Source organism: Heloderma suspectum, chromosome 4 (genome assembly GCF_057233095.1).
Source record: "Heloderma suspectum isolate Gila_16-S chromosome 4, 16-S_ref, whole genome shotgun sequence".
NCBI classification, from domain to species: Eukaryota; Metazoa; Chordata; class Lepidosauria; order Squamata; family Helodermatidae; genus Heloderma; species Heloderma suspectum.
In genome coordinates this window covers 40,895,237-40,912,155 of record NC_139461.1, presented here as the reverse complement: position 1 = coordinate 40,912,155, position 16,919 = coordinate 40,895,237, and the positions used below count along the sequence as shown (strand labels likewise).

Genomic DNA, 16,919 nt, shown 5'->3' with positions numbered 1-16,919 from the left:
TCTGCTTTCATATTTTTATTGTGTTCCCCAGTTAGAGAATAAATCTGATTAGTTTATAGGTTTAAACATTTGTACCACCATTTTAAACATGGATATTTTTGTTTATAGTCAACCAGTGTTTTCTTATTTCTTCCTATATGAAAGCAAATAGCATTGCACCAAGAACTTTCCAGAAAATAACAGTAAATAGTTAAGTGACATGAAGTAGTTTGCAATTGGGCTAAGTACGTTTAGGGTTGCAATCCTATTCCCATTTACATGGAAGTAAGCCTAATTGAACTCAATGAGACCCGTATTTTTGGTAGACATGTATGGGATTGCACTGTAAGGCTAGTATATCTTAGGGATAGGTGAATAATTCGTTGCATTTTAGCATGAACTTTCTGAATCAAACTACAAACTAGAATGCAGTTTATCAGCAAAATCGATACATTTCCAAAGTTTTCAATGCAGTCCACAAAAAAATGTGTGCAAACATGCATATATTTGAAGTAATGCACATACAAATGCTCTATTCATTGCAAAATGTTTTTTTTAAAACTTGGTGTACATTTTAAAAGGACACAAAATCACACTGATTTTCATGTGTTTGAAAAGTTAATCAAAATCCAATGCAGAAATGAGACAGCATGAACTGAAAAGTGAAAAAATGAGAATCTGCACAAAATTAACCTTGAGAGATTCACCCATCCCTAATATATCATATTCTAAACTTTGTTGTCCATTTTTTTTAGTTTGTGAAGCATGTGGTTAGCATAGTAAGGCTGACAGAGGAGATAGTAGCAGTAGCAGTTTGTCCATCAGGGCCCTCAAAGCAATATACAATTTAAAACAATGGCGTAAATAAAATCTCAACAGAATAAAACCTGAAACAAAACATTCTTTAAAACAAGACAGAATATATATAAAAAAGTCCAGGGTGCTGCTACAGAAAAGGCCCAGTCTCAGGTATCCACAAGCCTAGCCCCTCTTGGTGGTAGGACATACAACAGGTGTAAGTGCAAATAACGTGTAGTGACTAAGAAGGGGCCATGTGGCCAAGTAGTAAGATCATGTACTATGGGGAGGGGGGGATGACTATTTGGAAAAGAACAGTAAACATCACGGTAATAAGATTTATTGAGGGTTTGCACCAGGGGTGGGGAACTCTTTTCACCCCAAAGGCTGGATTGCATCATGTTTAATCTTCAGGGAGCCACAAATAGGTGGGACTAATGCCACATGCACACCCACTGGTTTGGACACATTCTTCCCTACACCCACTGGTTTGAACACATTCTCTCTTCTCTCTCCCCCCCCCCCTTCACATCCATCCTGCTTCATTTTAGCAAGCTGGAATGAAAGATTAGCAACAAGGGGAAAGAACAGGGAAAAGCAGGCTGTGGGTTTGCGGGGTGGAGGAGGGTCAACACAGCAAGCAGCAGAAGTTAGGAAAGGAGAGATGGCAGCGGCAGCAGCAACTAGAAAAGATTGGGGATGGCTGAGGGGAAAGCTGTAAAGCTGCAGGAATGCAAGCAAGAGTGGAGTTTAGTCCTAGCAACAATAATCACAGCTCATCTGGTCTTTCCTTTGGAACAGGGTAGACCTGTTGCTGCTGTCTTGCAGAGCCGCTCAGATGCAGTCCAGCTCTGTGGAGGGGAAAAAAAAAACATGGGTGGGGACAAAAGCCTCAGCCTATCCCAGGAACAAGCAGAGGTGGTACTGAAAAGGGAACTAATTCAGCCCTATGCAGGGAAGAGAAACAGAGGGTGGGGGGAGGAGGGAAGGGGAACTGGAGAAGAGAAGGAGGTGTCTTAAAGCAGCCCAGAGCAAAAACTGGAACCGATGCTTTAGTCTCAAGAGAGCCCAACATGGATTAACAGGAAGGAATATGTTCTGTTAATTTAAAGTGACGGGGCATGGTGAGGCGGACACCGCTTCAAATAGTTGCGTGCAGTTGCAAAAGAACTTGGACTTCGTAGTAGTGTAGGGCTCTGGGTGCTCATGAGCTGAGGAGAGGCTGCCAGGCCAGTCAGAAAGGCTTTGGCCCACAGGTTACTGGTTCCCTGTCCCTAGTTTACACATTTGCCCCCTTACTCCAGACCATGTTCTTGGGGTCCAAGTGTGCACTCCCATCAGTCTTACTGCTGACCTCCCTGCTGGGAAGTGGAATATGGCATGAGAAACGTACTGTCTAGCAGAATGGGATGAAGGAAAAAGTGGAGATCTCTCCTGCTCCCAAGTGAGGTGGCCAGCAGGAACCTTACAAATTTCAGGAAACATCTTAAGAATTTGTGTATGTTCTGCTGATTGCAGTACAGGGTTGCAGGCAATGAAAGACTTTGCAGGTCCCCACTTCTCGGTCCTGTTTCTGAACTTAACAAATTGTATGTGATTATAATGTTGTGGTACTTATCAGAGCCACACAGATTTGGTTCAAGACCTAAATGAAATAAGTATTTCTATGAAGTCTTTGTCCTGTTCTTTTTTGTTGTTGCTTCTTTTGTATTTGTTTTAATATATTGCACATCATTTTGGAATCAGTGATGTATAGACATTTTAAAATACATGAAAGCACATATTTTGTGACAAGTCACTGATTCCTTCTCTTGAGTCCTCTTGTAAAAGCTTTACAAGTAGTGCCCCTGGCAATCAGCCGAACCAGTAGGTGTCAATTTGCAGCAACACAGATTTCTTAGAAGGGAAAGAACCTGCTGCTTGCATAACACATTTATCAGTTCCAAGCACAAGCAAGGACTGTGATGGCTACTATTTAAATAACAAAACAAAGCTATAGCTCTGGAGCCAGTCAGCTGAAGATGCTTCACAATGATAGAGAAAGAGAATGCAAAGTGGGTCTTGTAACCAAATATTTCCTTTAAAGAGACAGTTCAGGGATCAGTTCCCTTCAGTTTCTGGATCTGAAGAAGTTCTAGCTCTGAAGCTATTAAATACTTCATTTGAAATATGTGGGAATCAATGGTAAATTTTGTTGTGAGGCATGGCCCATCCCCTAATTCAAAAGAGAGAATTGGGGCTAAGTAAGGTTGGATTACATAGCCTTTTAATTCTATTGGTCCCAGCAGATTAAAACAGGCCATTTGAATATTAAAGGAGGTTACTTTATTGTGTCCACTTACTGCTTAATGTATTTGCACCCTCTTTCAGGCTGTTCATATGCTAAAAAAAATTGCACCAAAGGGCCAAAAGTTCTGTTTAATTTGATGCTAATAGCAACTTTCCTCTCAGGGGGAATTGCCTTTTCGAGGGGGTTGATGGTTAAACCCCCCCTTCCCACCTGCTGCGGTCCCAATCCTGCTTAGCCTCCTCTTCCTGCGGCATCTATTTTTAAATGAAAAAGACTATTAAACGCACTTGCACATTTAACATATTGACCAGGTTCACAGGACACGATGGTAGTTTGTTAACTACCCCTGTGCATGCCAGCTGGTTTCCCTAATTGCCCTTGTTAGGTGCGGGCTGTTGTGATGTCCCAACCTGGGGTAGGTGGGTGGGGTAGTTAAACCACTGAGAATCCAAAGTCTGTTGTAGGGTTGCTGTGTGGTTTGTTAAATCAGCCCAGTCACCTACCCTTGCTGGGTTTGCAGCTCATGACAATCTGTGCTCAGCAAGGGTAATTATGGAAATTAGCTAGCATGTGACTGGCATGTGCGGGGGTGATTAATTAGTCACCATGGCTTGTTAACCATGCTTGTGTCACGCAAACCAGCGTTTGCTGTCACGCATATTTGTGTCACGCAAATATGAGATATAACCAGCTCATATTTATTTATTTATTTATTACATTTTTAATTTACCCAATAATTAATATTCTCTGGGGGATTACAAACAGTTAAATAACTAAAATCCCACAGAACAGTTAAGAATATAAACTATAATACAATATAATTCAAAAGCCATAATATTAGAATTAGGTCTCTGAAATGCTTGGGAGAAAAGAAAGGTCTTTTCCTGGTGCCAAAAAGAGAACAATGTAGGTGCCAGGTGAATCTCTTTGGGGATTTTATTCCATAAGTGGTGTGCCAACACTGAGAAGGCTCTCTCTCTTATAGCCACCTGGCTAGCTTCCTTTGGGGGCACCCAGAGGAGGGTCCCTTGAAGATGACCTAAGGGTCCAAGCCGTACATGTGGGAGGAGACGTGCCTTTAGATACTCTGGTCTCAAGCTGTTTAGGGCTTTAAAGGTCAACACCAACACTTTGAATTGGGCTTGGAAATAGACTGGAAGCCATTGCAGCTGGCGAAGCACTGGCATCACATCAAATCAGCCAGTCCCAGTTAGCAACCTAGCAGCTCTATTTTGCACTGACTGAAGTTTCTGAACCGTCTTCAAAGGTAGCACCACATACAGGGCATTGCAGTAATCCAACCAGGAGGTTACCAGAGCATGGAGAACTGTTGCTAGGCTATCTTTATCCAGATAGGGTTGCAGCTGGCATATCAACCTAAGCTGATAAAGGCACTCCAGGCCACTGGGGCCACATGGCCTTCAAGTGACAGTGATAGATCCAGGAGCACCCCCAAGGTGTATGCCTGATCTTCCAGGGGAAGTGTAACCCTCTCCAGGGCAGTTGAGCTCTACTCAGTCGGGCAGACAAGCCACCTGCTAACAGTACCTCTGTCATAGGCTCTGCCCCTGCTTCTTGGCTCCCCTTCTTTATATAACTCCTGGGACCTGTCTTTTCTTTCCTTAATTCACTCAGCTTTATCTTGCTCATGCAGCTCTTCCTGTCCCTAGAGTCAATGTGAAGTGTTAGGGCCAAAGTAGATGTGATACAGGAGATTTATGATTAAGATCTCCCTTAGGTTTTTTTTAAATGAATTTATTATTACATTTATATCCCACCTTTTTCCCTTTGCAAGGAACCCAAGGCAACTCACATAGTCCTCCTCTTCATATTATCCTCACAACAACCCTGTGAGGTAGGTTAGGCTGAGTGACTGGACCAAAGTCACCCAGCGAGCTTCATGGCCAAGTGGGGACTAGAACCTGGCTTTCCTGAGTTCCAGTCCAACACTCTAACCACTACACTTTTTACTCCAAGCAGCCCTCTGCTAATTTGATAGAAGTTATACTTTTCCTCCTGCAGTGTTACTCCATTTTAAATTGCGTACCCTCTCTGGCTGCTCCTACTTGCCTCTCAGAGAAAAAAACCAAACAGATGGGCACTGTACCTGGGTTTTCCCCTGCAGGGCAAATAGCACTGGGGACAATTTTAAGTTGGGGAAATAGCATGGGAGAAAAGTTTAATCTACACAGCCAGCACTGCTTGCTTAATCAAATTAACAGCCCCACAGAATTACGTTGATGTTAAAACAAAACAGTAATAACCCCATGGTAGATCCTGATCACAGTTCTCCTGCAATTTGTCCCTTATGCCCCTTCTCACTTTTCTTACCAACTTTCAGGCCATGTTCAAGCCAAGATATGCAGCATTTAGAATTAAACCTGGAAATCCCTAATTAACCATAGCTTCCTATTTTGGCCAAACTAGGAAAGTATGGATTCTATGTTCAGAACAAGCCAGGATCTTAATCCAGCTTTAAACCATGCTTTAAGATCCAGGCTTGTTTTGAACCTGGTACCCATAATTTTTAATTTAGACAAATTAGGAAAGTATCATTAATTGGGGACTTAAGCATTTAATTGCTGCATGCTGTGAAGGGAAGAGCTGTGTGCACAGGCAATAGGCTTGTACAGATCTCAGTCACTAGCTATTTTTAAAAATAATTTTCACCATTTCAAGGTCTGAGGGAACGTGATGTGGCTGCTTTGCTGAAGCTAAGCAGGTTTTGGTCTGATCACTGCCTGGATGGGATACTGTTTGGGAACGCAGCCTTGAGTTCCATGATGGAAGAAAAGTGGGATATAAATGTATCGAATAATAATTTTGATGATTCTAAGTGAGTACCAGCTTAGCTAATAGGAGCCAGGGGTTTCATCACTTCCAGAAAATCCTTTGGCATGTTACAATAGAAGTTACTAAGAGTTAAACCTGGGACTTCCCATCTTTTCACTTCTGAAACCCAGCACATGCAGAGAATGACCCAGTTCACATGATCAAAACAAACCACTGTGGCTTAAACCCATGGGCTGTTGTATGGTTATTTGAGGGTTGTTTAATTTGCCAACAACTCATGCTGCCTGGGTTCGGACAACATGATAAGCTGTTTCCAGGCGGTGACTACGCAAATTGTGAGCCACAGTACATGCCCGGCATAACAAGCCACTGCAGCTTGTTTTGATTGTGCGAACTGGTCCAATGTGTGCTATCATGGAGGTACGTTCATTTGACTGAGTAACCTAGCACATATTGATATCATCAGAAGCAAGTCTTCTGTGTCTGTATTAAAAGATGCAAGAAATACCAAAGCATCTTGGTGTGATTTCCTTTAATTCAGAAGGACACACCCTCTCATTTGTTCTTTATTCGGCTATCGTGTTTCAACATTTCAAAGGAACAGCCATTGCAAGGTTTATGATTGCAAGCGTTCAAAAGGTGGACTCTCTCTGCCACACTTGCCCCTTACTCTAAGGAGGCAAGATAAAATTATTCTGGTCTTTTATGTCTACAGACAGTATAGGTGGGAGTTGAGGCCAATAGATTTTGGAACTGTAGTAATTTTTGAATACTTCCTTCATTAGTTCTGTTACTGTGAGGATTGTTCAGTACTTGTTCTAATCCTTTGTTTCAAGGCATCACAGAATGTACAACTATTAAACGTACATTTTTAAGATAGTTCTATTTTCTAGCATGCTATGAGGCATGAAAGTAGGAAGATTCTTCCAGATAAAAGAGGGAGCTTAATCAGAAGTTCAAAGAGATTATACAAGAAAAAAAAATTGATTCTCTACACTAATAAAGCAAAGAAGATTGCCTCTAAAATAGTTCTAAATTTACAATGGGTGACTAAAAGCGGCACAAAATATGTTCCAAGAAAAGAAAAACAAACAAAATCAGCAACAGAAACTGAACAAAATTATGGATGAAGGAGGGAACAATTCAAAGTATAAATTATATGCTTAAGTCTTTACAAACAGACAAAATCTGAAACACATGTGAAAAATGAATTTTGCAAGAATATGATTTGGCTTGAAGAAGTGAGGGAACTGCATATCTTAAAAGCAACATGAAAGAAGATAGAGGAAGGCCCCAAGGACTCTTAAAACATTAAAACACTTTGGTTATGTAAATCTCAACAAGTCTTAAGCATTTACAAATTTGACATGCAGTGCCTTAAAGTATGGATCTAGCCTATTTATATCCCACCTTTCTCCCAAAAAATGGCATTTAAGGTGGCTAACAATAGAATCCAGATTAAAAACAAAATCTTAATTAATACATACTATTAAAAACGGATAAGTTAAAAACAACAATAAAAGAAATAAACAGCACCAATCAATTAAAACTCCCTTTAGCAACAGACCAGCTTATATAAAGGCCTCCCTAAATAAAAACATATTTGTATGCTGGCAGAACGATAACATATAAAACTAAAGATTTTATGTATTTTGCTATAAAAAGTTAAAAGAAAAACAACTGTAGTATTGACAATTATAGCATTTTAAACATGCTTGTATACATTACCCAGATTTTGAGGGGAAGTGAAAAATCTTCATAATTTTCCTTTTTAGAGTTACAGGTTCATGTTTAAATATGGTAAGCTGACAATTTCAGCATAGTACTGCAAGGTTCACTTAAGATGGATTAGGTATTTCCCTCACTTTTGGCCAGGGCAGAAATAATGCTGCAGATTGCTTTGCCACTGGGAAGCAATGACAAGTGGTCTGTAGAATACATGGAATTGTGTCATCCTTTCCTTTCTGGAGCACAAAAAACACGCACTCCTTTGCTGCTAAGCCTAATGATGGTTTGCTCTTACTTTGGCAGCAGTCTTAACCACATTTAGGATAACTACAGTGTTCACTTAACACCGAATCAAAAACATTATTTAAAGCTGATTTCAGATCTACTGTTAAGCGGGAAGCCATGGTTAGTATTGCTGAGTTAAAGCTAACCAGGGTTCCTATGGTAGATAATATTGCTGTTGGTGTCATGGTTAACCCCAGTCAAATCTGGCAGGAGGAAATTCACACTTCAACAGAGGGAGAGTGGGAGGGAGAGAGTGCATATATTGCTGTGGCCTGCTTCCCATTGCTTAACCACAGATTGCTTTTTTTCCTTTTCAGTAAATTTTATTTTACTTATGTCCTTCTTCTCAAGGGGCTCTCGTTGTTGTTGTTCAGTCGTTCAGTCATGTCCGACTCTTCATGACCCCATGGACCATAGCACACCAGGCCTTCCTGTCCTGCGCTCTCTCCTGGAGTGTGCTCAAGTTCATATTCATCGCATCGGTGATGCTATCTAGCCATCTCATCCTCTGCCGTCCCCTTCTCCTTTTGCCTTCAGTCTTTCCCAGCATCAGGGTCTTTTCCAGAGAGTTTTCTCTTCGCATTAGGTGGCCAAAATATTTGAGCTTCAGCTTCAGTATCTGTCCTTCCAATGAGCACTCAGGGCTGATTTCCTTTAGGATGGACTGATTTGACCTCCTTGCAGTCCAGGGGACTCGTAAGAGTCTTCTCCAGCATCACAGTTCGAAAGCATCAATTCTTCGGCGCTCAGCCTTCCTTATAGTCCAGCTCTCACAGCCATACATTACTACTGGGAAAACCATAGCTTTGATTATGCGGACCTTTGTCGGCAAGGTGATGTCTCTGCTTCTGACTATGCTGTCTAGGTTTGCCATAGCTTTCCTCCCAAGGAGCAAGCGTCTTTTAATTTCATGGCTTCAGTCACCGTCTGCGGTGATCTTGGAGCCCAAGAAAATAAAATCTGTCACTGCTTCCATTTCTTCCCCTTCTATATGCCAGGAAGTGATGGGGCCAGATGCCATGATCTTAGTTTTTTTAATGTTGAGTTTCAAACCAGCTTTTGCACTCTCCTCTTTCACCCTCAACAAGAGGCTCTTGAGATCCTCTTCGCTTTCTGCCATTAGGGTGGTATCGTCTGCATATCAGAGGTTGTTGATAATTCTCCCAGCAGTCTTAATTCCGACCTCTGATTCATCCAACCCGGTGTTTCTCATGATGTACTCTGCATATAAGTTAAATAAGCAGGGTGACAATATGCAGCCTTGTCGTACTCCTTTCCCAATTTTGAACCACTCGGTTGTTCCATGTCTGGTTCTTACTGTTGCTTCTTGACCCTCGTACAGGTTTCTCAGGACACAGGTAAGGTGGTCTGGTACTCCCATCACTTTAAGAATTTGCCACAGTTTGTTGTGATCCACACAATCAAAGGCTTTAGCGTAGTCAATGAAGCAGAAATAGACGTTTTTCTGGAATTCCCTTGCTTTCTCCATGATCCAGCGAATGTTGGTGATTTGATCTCTAGTTCCTCTGCCTCTTCGAAACCCAGCTTGTACTTCCGGTAGTTCTCGGTTCGCATACTGCTGAAGCCTAGCTTGTAGGATTTTGAGCATCACCTTGCTGGCATGTGAAATGAGCGCAATTGTGCGGTAGTTTGAACACTCTTTGGCATTGCCCTTCTTTGGAATTGGAATGTAAACTGACCTTTTCCAGTCTTGCGGCCATTGTTGAGTGTTCCAAATTTGTTGGCATATTGAATGCAGCACTTTAACAGCATCATCTTTTAGGATTTTAAATAGCTCAGCTGGAATACTGTCATCTCCGCTAGCTTTGTTGTTACTAATGCTTCCTAAAGCCCACTTGACTTCACTCTCTAGGATGTCCGGCTGAAGTTCAGTGACTGCACTATCATGGCTATCAGGGACATTCAGATCTTTCCTGTATAGTTCTTCTGTGTATTCTTTCCACCCCGTCTGTTGTTTTCCTCGATTTCTTTGCATTGTTCATTTAAGAAGGCCTTCTTGTCTCTCCTTGCTATTCTCTGGAACTCTGCATTCAGTTGCATATATCTTCCCCTTTCTCCCTTGCTTTTCGCTTCCCTTCTTTCCTCAGCTACTTGTAAAGCCTCATCAGACAGCCACTTTGCTTTCTTGCATTTCTTTTTCTTTGGGATGGTTTTCACTGCTGCCTCCTGAACAATGTTACGGACCTCCGTCCATAGTTCCTCAGGCACTCTGTCCATTAGGTCTAATCCCTTAAATCTATTCCTCACCTCCACTGTATATTCATAAGGGATATGATTTAGGTCATACCTGAAAGGTTTAGTGGTTTTCCCTACATTCTTCAATTTAAGCCAAAATTTTGCACGAAGCAGCTCATGATCTGAGCCACAGTCAGCTCCAGGTCTTGTTTTGACTGACTGTATAGAGCTTCTCCATCTTTGGCTGCAAAGGACATAATCAACCTGATTTCGATATTGACCATCTGGTGATGTCCATGTGTAGAGTCGTCTCTTGTGCTGTTGGAAAAGAGTGTTTGCTATGATCAGCGTGTTCTCTTGGCAAAACTCTATTAGCTTTTGTCCTGCTTCATTTTGTACACCAAGGCTATGCCTGCCTGTTATCCCAGTGATTTCTTGACTTCCTACTTCAGAATTCCAATCCCCTATGATGAAGAAGACATCTTTTTTTGGTGTTAGTTGTAGAAGGTGTTGTAGGTCTTCATAGAACCGATCAACCTCAGCTTCTTCGGCCTCAGTGGTTGGGGCATAGACTTGAATTACTGTGGTGTTGAATGGTTTGCCTTGGATTCGTACTGAGACCATTCTATCGTTTTTGAGATTGTACCCCAGTACTGCTTTTCCAACCCTTTTGTTGGCTATGAGTGCTACTCCATTTCTTCTAAGGGATTCTTGCCCACAATAGTAGATATGATGGTCACCTGAATTAAATTCGCCCATGCCTGTCCATTTTAGTTCGCTTGCCATCTCATGTTTGACCACCTCCAGCTTACCTTGATTCATTGATCTGACATTCCAGGTTCCTAAACAATATTGTTCTTTACAGCATCGGATTTTCTTTTCACCACCAGACACATCCATAGCTGAGTGTCCTTTCGGCTTTGGCCCAGCCGCTTCACTCTTTCTGGCGCTACTTGGAAATACCCTCGGCTCTTCCCCAGTAGTATATTGGACACCTTCTGACCTGAGGGGCTCATCTTCCGGCATCATATCTTTTAGCCTTGTGATACGTTCCATGGGGTTTTCTTGGCAAGAGTACTGGAGTGGGTTGCCATTTCCTTCTCCAGTGGACCACATTTTGTCAGAACTCTCTGCCATGACCTGTCCGTCCTGAGTGGCCCTGCACGGCATAGCTTATGGCTTCACTGAGTTACGCAAGCCCCTTCGCCACAACAAGGCAGTGATCCATGAAGGGGAGGGGCTCTCAATTCTCATCTAAAGGACTGATCAGGTCCATCCCTCCTCAGCTTCAGCAATCCTGTAGCATCAGGTGTTCACAGGCCATTCACTGGGCCCTCCCTAACCACAACTAAGAAATCCACTATTTATTTCTTCACAGGGCTATAGACTATGCTGCCAACAATATGTATTTTATAATACTAGAAAATCATCAGAAGGTGAATTTGATGGTGAATTTGTTAACCACATAATATGCCACATTTGTTAAAATTAGACATTCTTTGTCTAAAAAAATGTTATGGTCCGATATGCAGTGCAGAAGACTTAAAAAAAAATTAAAGCCAGATAAAGTTTCCTTAGCTTGATGCCTTAATTTTCTTGCCACTTGCTTAGCCATAACTGTGCAGTTCTGTGCAGGAAAAACCACACCACATCATTCTACCATTTTCCTCAGTACTTAAGCAATTTAATTTTCACATCTTTACTTGCATGGTAGGCTCTACTGAATCTTGTCCATATTTCCTTTTATTGCTTTTAGGAAGCTGCTCTTGGGAAAGAATGTTTAGAATCTTCTTAAAATTGAAATTTATTTCTCTTGTTGAAGAAATTTTATCAAAGAAGAGGGTTTTGCCATATGTCCTAAAGTTGCTTGAATTCCAAGTGTTTGAGTTCCTGAGGGAGTGCATTCTGTAGCTATATCCCCTCAACCGATAATGCTTTAGCTCCGGATCTCATGCATTTGTCAGGAATTCGTAAATGTCATTGTCCCACAAGAGTGCAGCTGTCTTGGTGGGTCATGGAGATGTAGTTGCAGATGTATTGGAGTCCTAATTAGTATGTTACTTTGTGTAGCAATCTGAAATCTTAAAATGGAAAAAATGTAGTCTGTTTATGATGAGCTGATCTGTTAATGAAATCATGATTGTAGCAAAGGAGTGTTTAGTGTTAGCATTAGCTTTAGCTTTACTACTTTTTAGCTGTTGACTGGAAAGTAGCATAACCTTATTTAAATAATTGATGTATGATGAACAGCATGCAAGGGGTTTTAAAAGGAACATATCCATTCCTTTAAAACAGGTTCTTAAAACAATTAGTTGCCATTATTTGAATAATCACGAGTGAAGATTCATTGATTTTTCAGTAGAACTTAAGACTGCAATCCTACATGATTTTACTAGGGAATGAGCTTCATTGAACACAGTAGGACTAACATGTGAATAAACATATATAGGAATACACTTTAAGCATCCCAAACTCCAAGTTGTACCTCAGTCTGTAGAGTACTTTTGAATAATGCAGGAGTACTTCAATAATGTACTTTAATAATGAACTTTAATAATGCAGGAAAAAAAACTGCTGAGCTCAATCGAGTTCTTAGAGAAATCGGCTAAACCAGTACTGTGTAGGGGTGGTCTGGGGAAGCAGGATAGTGGCCCCCAGCCCCGCTGGAGAGGATCACCTGGATTGGACGCTGTCTGCAGCCCAGGGATTAGAGTTTACCCAAAGGTTCTAGAATGTCATCCAGAAGATACAGGAGAATGTTTTTCAGTTTTGTCTGTAATGAGGACTGGCTTCAGGTTTCCATGGGCCCCTCTGCCATGCCATGGGTGACAGGTGTCCTGAGATCCCCCCTGTCAAGGGCTCCTTGGAGGGCTCTCTCAGTCTAATCCAGTAGCTAAGTCCAGACACAGACAAAGGGATTCCTTTCAAAGCTTTATTCTTCTTTTACAACTTAACAACTATACCGTTTGCAACTAGATCTGAGCAGCACAGTACCTATGCCCTAAGTTGGAACAGTTGGTCCCCGTTTGAAAGGGAATTACTGGCAGACCCCTGAACTTAAGGACTAGGGAGAGTCCCTCTCCTTTTCCCTTGGAGCCTCTGGGCGCAGCTGTTGTTTGCGCGCCAACCTGGCACTTCACCTCCTTTCCGCGCCCTCCATCTGGCACCACTCTCTGCGTCTGTGTCGCGCATCCACCAAGTCTGCTATCTGTGCTTGGTCACTCCCTGGACTGCTAACTAAACTAGGAATGCTGGTGGGAGGAATCTCCATCAGCTGTTGGCCCTGGGAAAGAGGAGCGCGCTCCTCTCCCAGGAGCGACTGCTCTTCCTCAGAATCAGAACTACTTTGGGATTCTATGGGCTCAGTGTCCACCCTGACACCCTCTCTCATATTCCCACCCCTATCTGTGGACAGGTGTCCTGCAGGGAGAGAGAGGTGGAGGCTGTAGCATTACTTTGGACAAAAGAACTGGAAGCAGCACTGGTACCATGAAACAAGGGGTAAAGGCAGTGGCAAGATGGTGGTGTTGGACCATCAGCAGCTGCTTAATGGTGCTGCCAGGCCTATCTATGTTACAATAGTGTTTGTTGTTATTACCATTAACATAGCCAGTTAGCATTCATGGTGCCCTAGAGAATAACATAAGTTAAAAACAGATCCCTGCTTTCTTTCAAATTTGAATAGTGCTTGACTTGAGGAAACTGAAGATAACAGTGAAGGAAAGCCAAGATCAATTGCTGTTATTTATTTATTTATTTATTTATTACATTTCTATACTGCCCAGTAACTGAAGCTCTCTGGTATCTAGGTTTTACTGGCAAAATTATTTGGCTAATTATGAATACGAACATACAAACTATGGTGGAAGAGGGATGTGGTATCATATGTAGCTCATTCGAATTCTAAATGCTTCATAATTTTATCTCCAGAATTTAAAACTTGCCAGAAAGCCTTACGCTTTGCCTTAAGTGTACTATTTTAGCAATTTATTTTACCTTTAAAGCAACCAGATCCTTGTACTTGCTCAATTTACATGAAGAACAAATGAGTACTAATGAGGAATGTGGAAAACTTCAAGTTTGTAGTTGGAAAAATGTAAAAACACTTCAGTAAAAATACATGCAAGATTTCTATTGCAAATTGTGAAATGTTCTGGAAAGGGAAGCTGGATTCTGTTTTGATGTCATCTACATAGTTTTATTTCCAAGGCAAAAAAGGTTTGGCATGCCAATTATTAAGAAGTGAGTAGGATAAGATATGAAATGGGAAAAGCAAATAAAAAGCACATTAAGAGTGCAATCCTATCTATGTTTAGACAGAGAAAAGGCCTACAATTCCTAGCGTTCCCCAGCCAGCCATGCTGGCCTTTTCTCTGTCTAAACATGCATAGGATTGTGCCCTTAGAAAGTTAGTTACTTGAGAGGTGACGTCTGCAGGAGAGGGTAGTGTGACTACTCAGTTTTCTTACTTGCCTGAATCCCAGTTGCTATTTACAAGCATGACTTTTGAGGATCATATTAGTAATGTAACTTTGACAATTATAGTTGTCCTGTGCTTTTGAATGATGGTGAGTTTTAAGATCATAGCAAGGAAATAAGTCAGCATCTCTATTTCCAAGCAGATTGAAGAGGGATTTAGTTGCTTTTTTGGCATGCTTTCAGGAATTTCATACCAAGCTTAATGCCTAGTATTCTTGTGTATATCTGGAATATCGTCAGTGATTTATACTGGAATTATTCCAGATTTATACTAGTTTAGAACAGATCAAATTCTGGCCCTTAGTGTCTCATTATATTTTGTAGAGGTTTTGTAGAGATTGTTGCAGTTTAACATTGACAAAGTGAGGCAATGCATTTAAAGTTTTATCTCAGAGGAAGTGGCTTTTTCTCATTTGATGATAGTTTAAAGAAGAGTTACACTTGGTATGTGTGTTAATGCTTTTCTATAGCAGAAGTAGTAGTTGCACACAGGGTATAATCAAGAATAAGACCGATTCTGGCCCGCTTGCACTGGCTGCCTATATGCTTCCAAGCACCATTCAGAGTGCTGGTTTTGACCTATAAAGCCCTGCACAGCTCAGGACCACAGTACCTGATGGAATGTCTCTCCCGGCATGAACTGTCCCACACACTATGCTCTGCATCTAAGGCCCTCCTCTGGGAGCCTCCTCCAAGGGAGGCTTGGAGGGCAGCAACAAGGGAGAGGGCCTCCTTGGTGATGGCCCCCCATTAATGGAATAATCTCCCTGTCAAGGCCCGCCTGGCACCAACATTGTCATCTTTTCAGTGCCAGGTTAAAACTGCCCTCTTCTCTCAGGCATTTGGCAGCGTATAATGAGTCTTGATTGTCTCTGGCTGATTTTTTTTGTTTTAGATATATGTTGTTGATGTGTGTTATTTGTTCAATGTTATTATGTGAATGGATTTATATTTTATTATATTGTAGTTTAATGGCTTTTACTTTCTGTGAACCGACCAGAGAGCTTTGGCTATGGGGCAGTATAGAAATATAATGAATGAATGGATTTTTGGAGTGGAAAAGTCTGTAATGTGATTTGATTTAAAAGGTCCTTTATTTTGTTTTATGTACCTTTTACAGGTCCAATTGACAGTTACAGATTTCCTCATGCATTACAATAAAAGGTGGAGTCACTCATTTTATCTGCACTAGGCCAATGATATATGTCCTTACATTTATAATTTCTTCAGGGATTGGGATTTTAATCTCTTAACCATGGTTAAGAGATTGGATGAAGCAGGTGATTAATTCAAAGTTCAGTTGGATGTTTCTTCTGTCATTACATTTCTCCCTGTTGTGAAATGCAGGTCTGATAGCCTGGTTAATTTGTTTGCTGTCAGCAGTTTGGTAAGTACTACATTATGTAATGTTGTATTGTTTGGCAAATTTATGAAATGTTATGTACGAATGCCTTTGTTTTGTTAAAACAATTGCAAGTATACTGAGTGTTAGAGATGAGGCTTTGATTTAAGTATCTTAAGAACATAAGAGGAGCCATGCTTGATCAGACCAAGGGCCATCTAGTCCAGCATTCTGTTCACACAGTGGCCACCAGCTGTCAACTAGGAACCCGCAAGCAGGACATGAGTGCAACATCACCCTCACGCCCATGTTACCCAGCAACTGGTGTACATAGGCGTACTGCCTCTCATACTGGAGGTAGCACATAACCATCAGGACTAGTAGCCATTGATAATGTTCTCCTCCATAAATTTTTCTAACCCCCTTTTAAAGCCATCCAAATTGGTGACCATCACGAGTCTTGTGGTAGTAAATCCCATAATTTAACTATGCGCTGTGTGAAGAAGTACTTGCTTTTATCTGTCCTGAATCTTCCACCAATCAGCTTCATGGGATGTCCCTGGGTTCTAATATTATGAGAGAGGGAGAAGAATGTCTCCGTATCCACATTCTCTACACCATGCATAATTTTGTACACCTCAGGAGTTGCTCCAGCCCCTTGATATTTTAGTTGCCCTTTTCTCCACTTTTTCCTGCATTACAGTATCTTTTTTTAGGTGTGGTGACCAGAACTGAACATAGTATTCTAAGTGTGATCACAGCATAGATTTGTATAGAGACAGTATGATACTGGCAGTTTTATTCTTAATTCCCTTCCTAATTTTGCCTAACGTGCTGTGGGGGTTGAGGCCTACAGAAGCAAGTAAAAAGGTCAGGCCTAGAAGCCTCGGGTTTTTGTTTTTGGGCGGGGGTATCCCTGAGAAGAGTAGTTCCATTTCCTTGGTAAAGTTTCATTTTCCTGAGTTAGGTTTCATTTCTTCAGGTTTGAAACAGTACTTTTGGTTGAGGTGGGGGAATGAAGAGGGAGAG

General features: G+C 41.4%; 1 protein-coding gene across 12 annotated transcripts in view; it reads left to right on the top strand.

Moving 5' to 3' along the window:
- The window catches only part of VPS13B (vacuolar protein sorting 13 homolog B), a 623,510-nt gene that overhangs the window by 19,628 nt on the left and 586,963 nt on the right, over positions 1 to 16,919 (top strand). The window contains exon 2 of one of the 12 annotated variants that reach the window (XM_084849033.1): positions 15,669 to 15,935. The exons of the other annotated variants lie outside the window; for them this stretch is intronic. The gene's annotated coding sequence lies outside the window, so the exon portion shown is untranslated. The remainder of the gene's footprint in view (positions 1 to 15,668; positions 15,936 to 16,919) is intronic. 12 annotated transcript variants of the gene reach the window in all.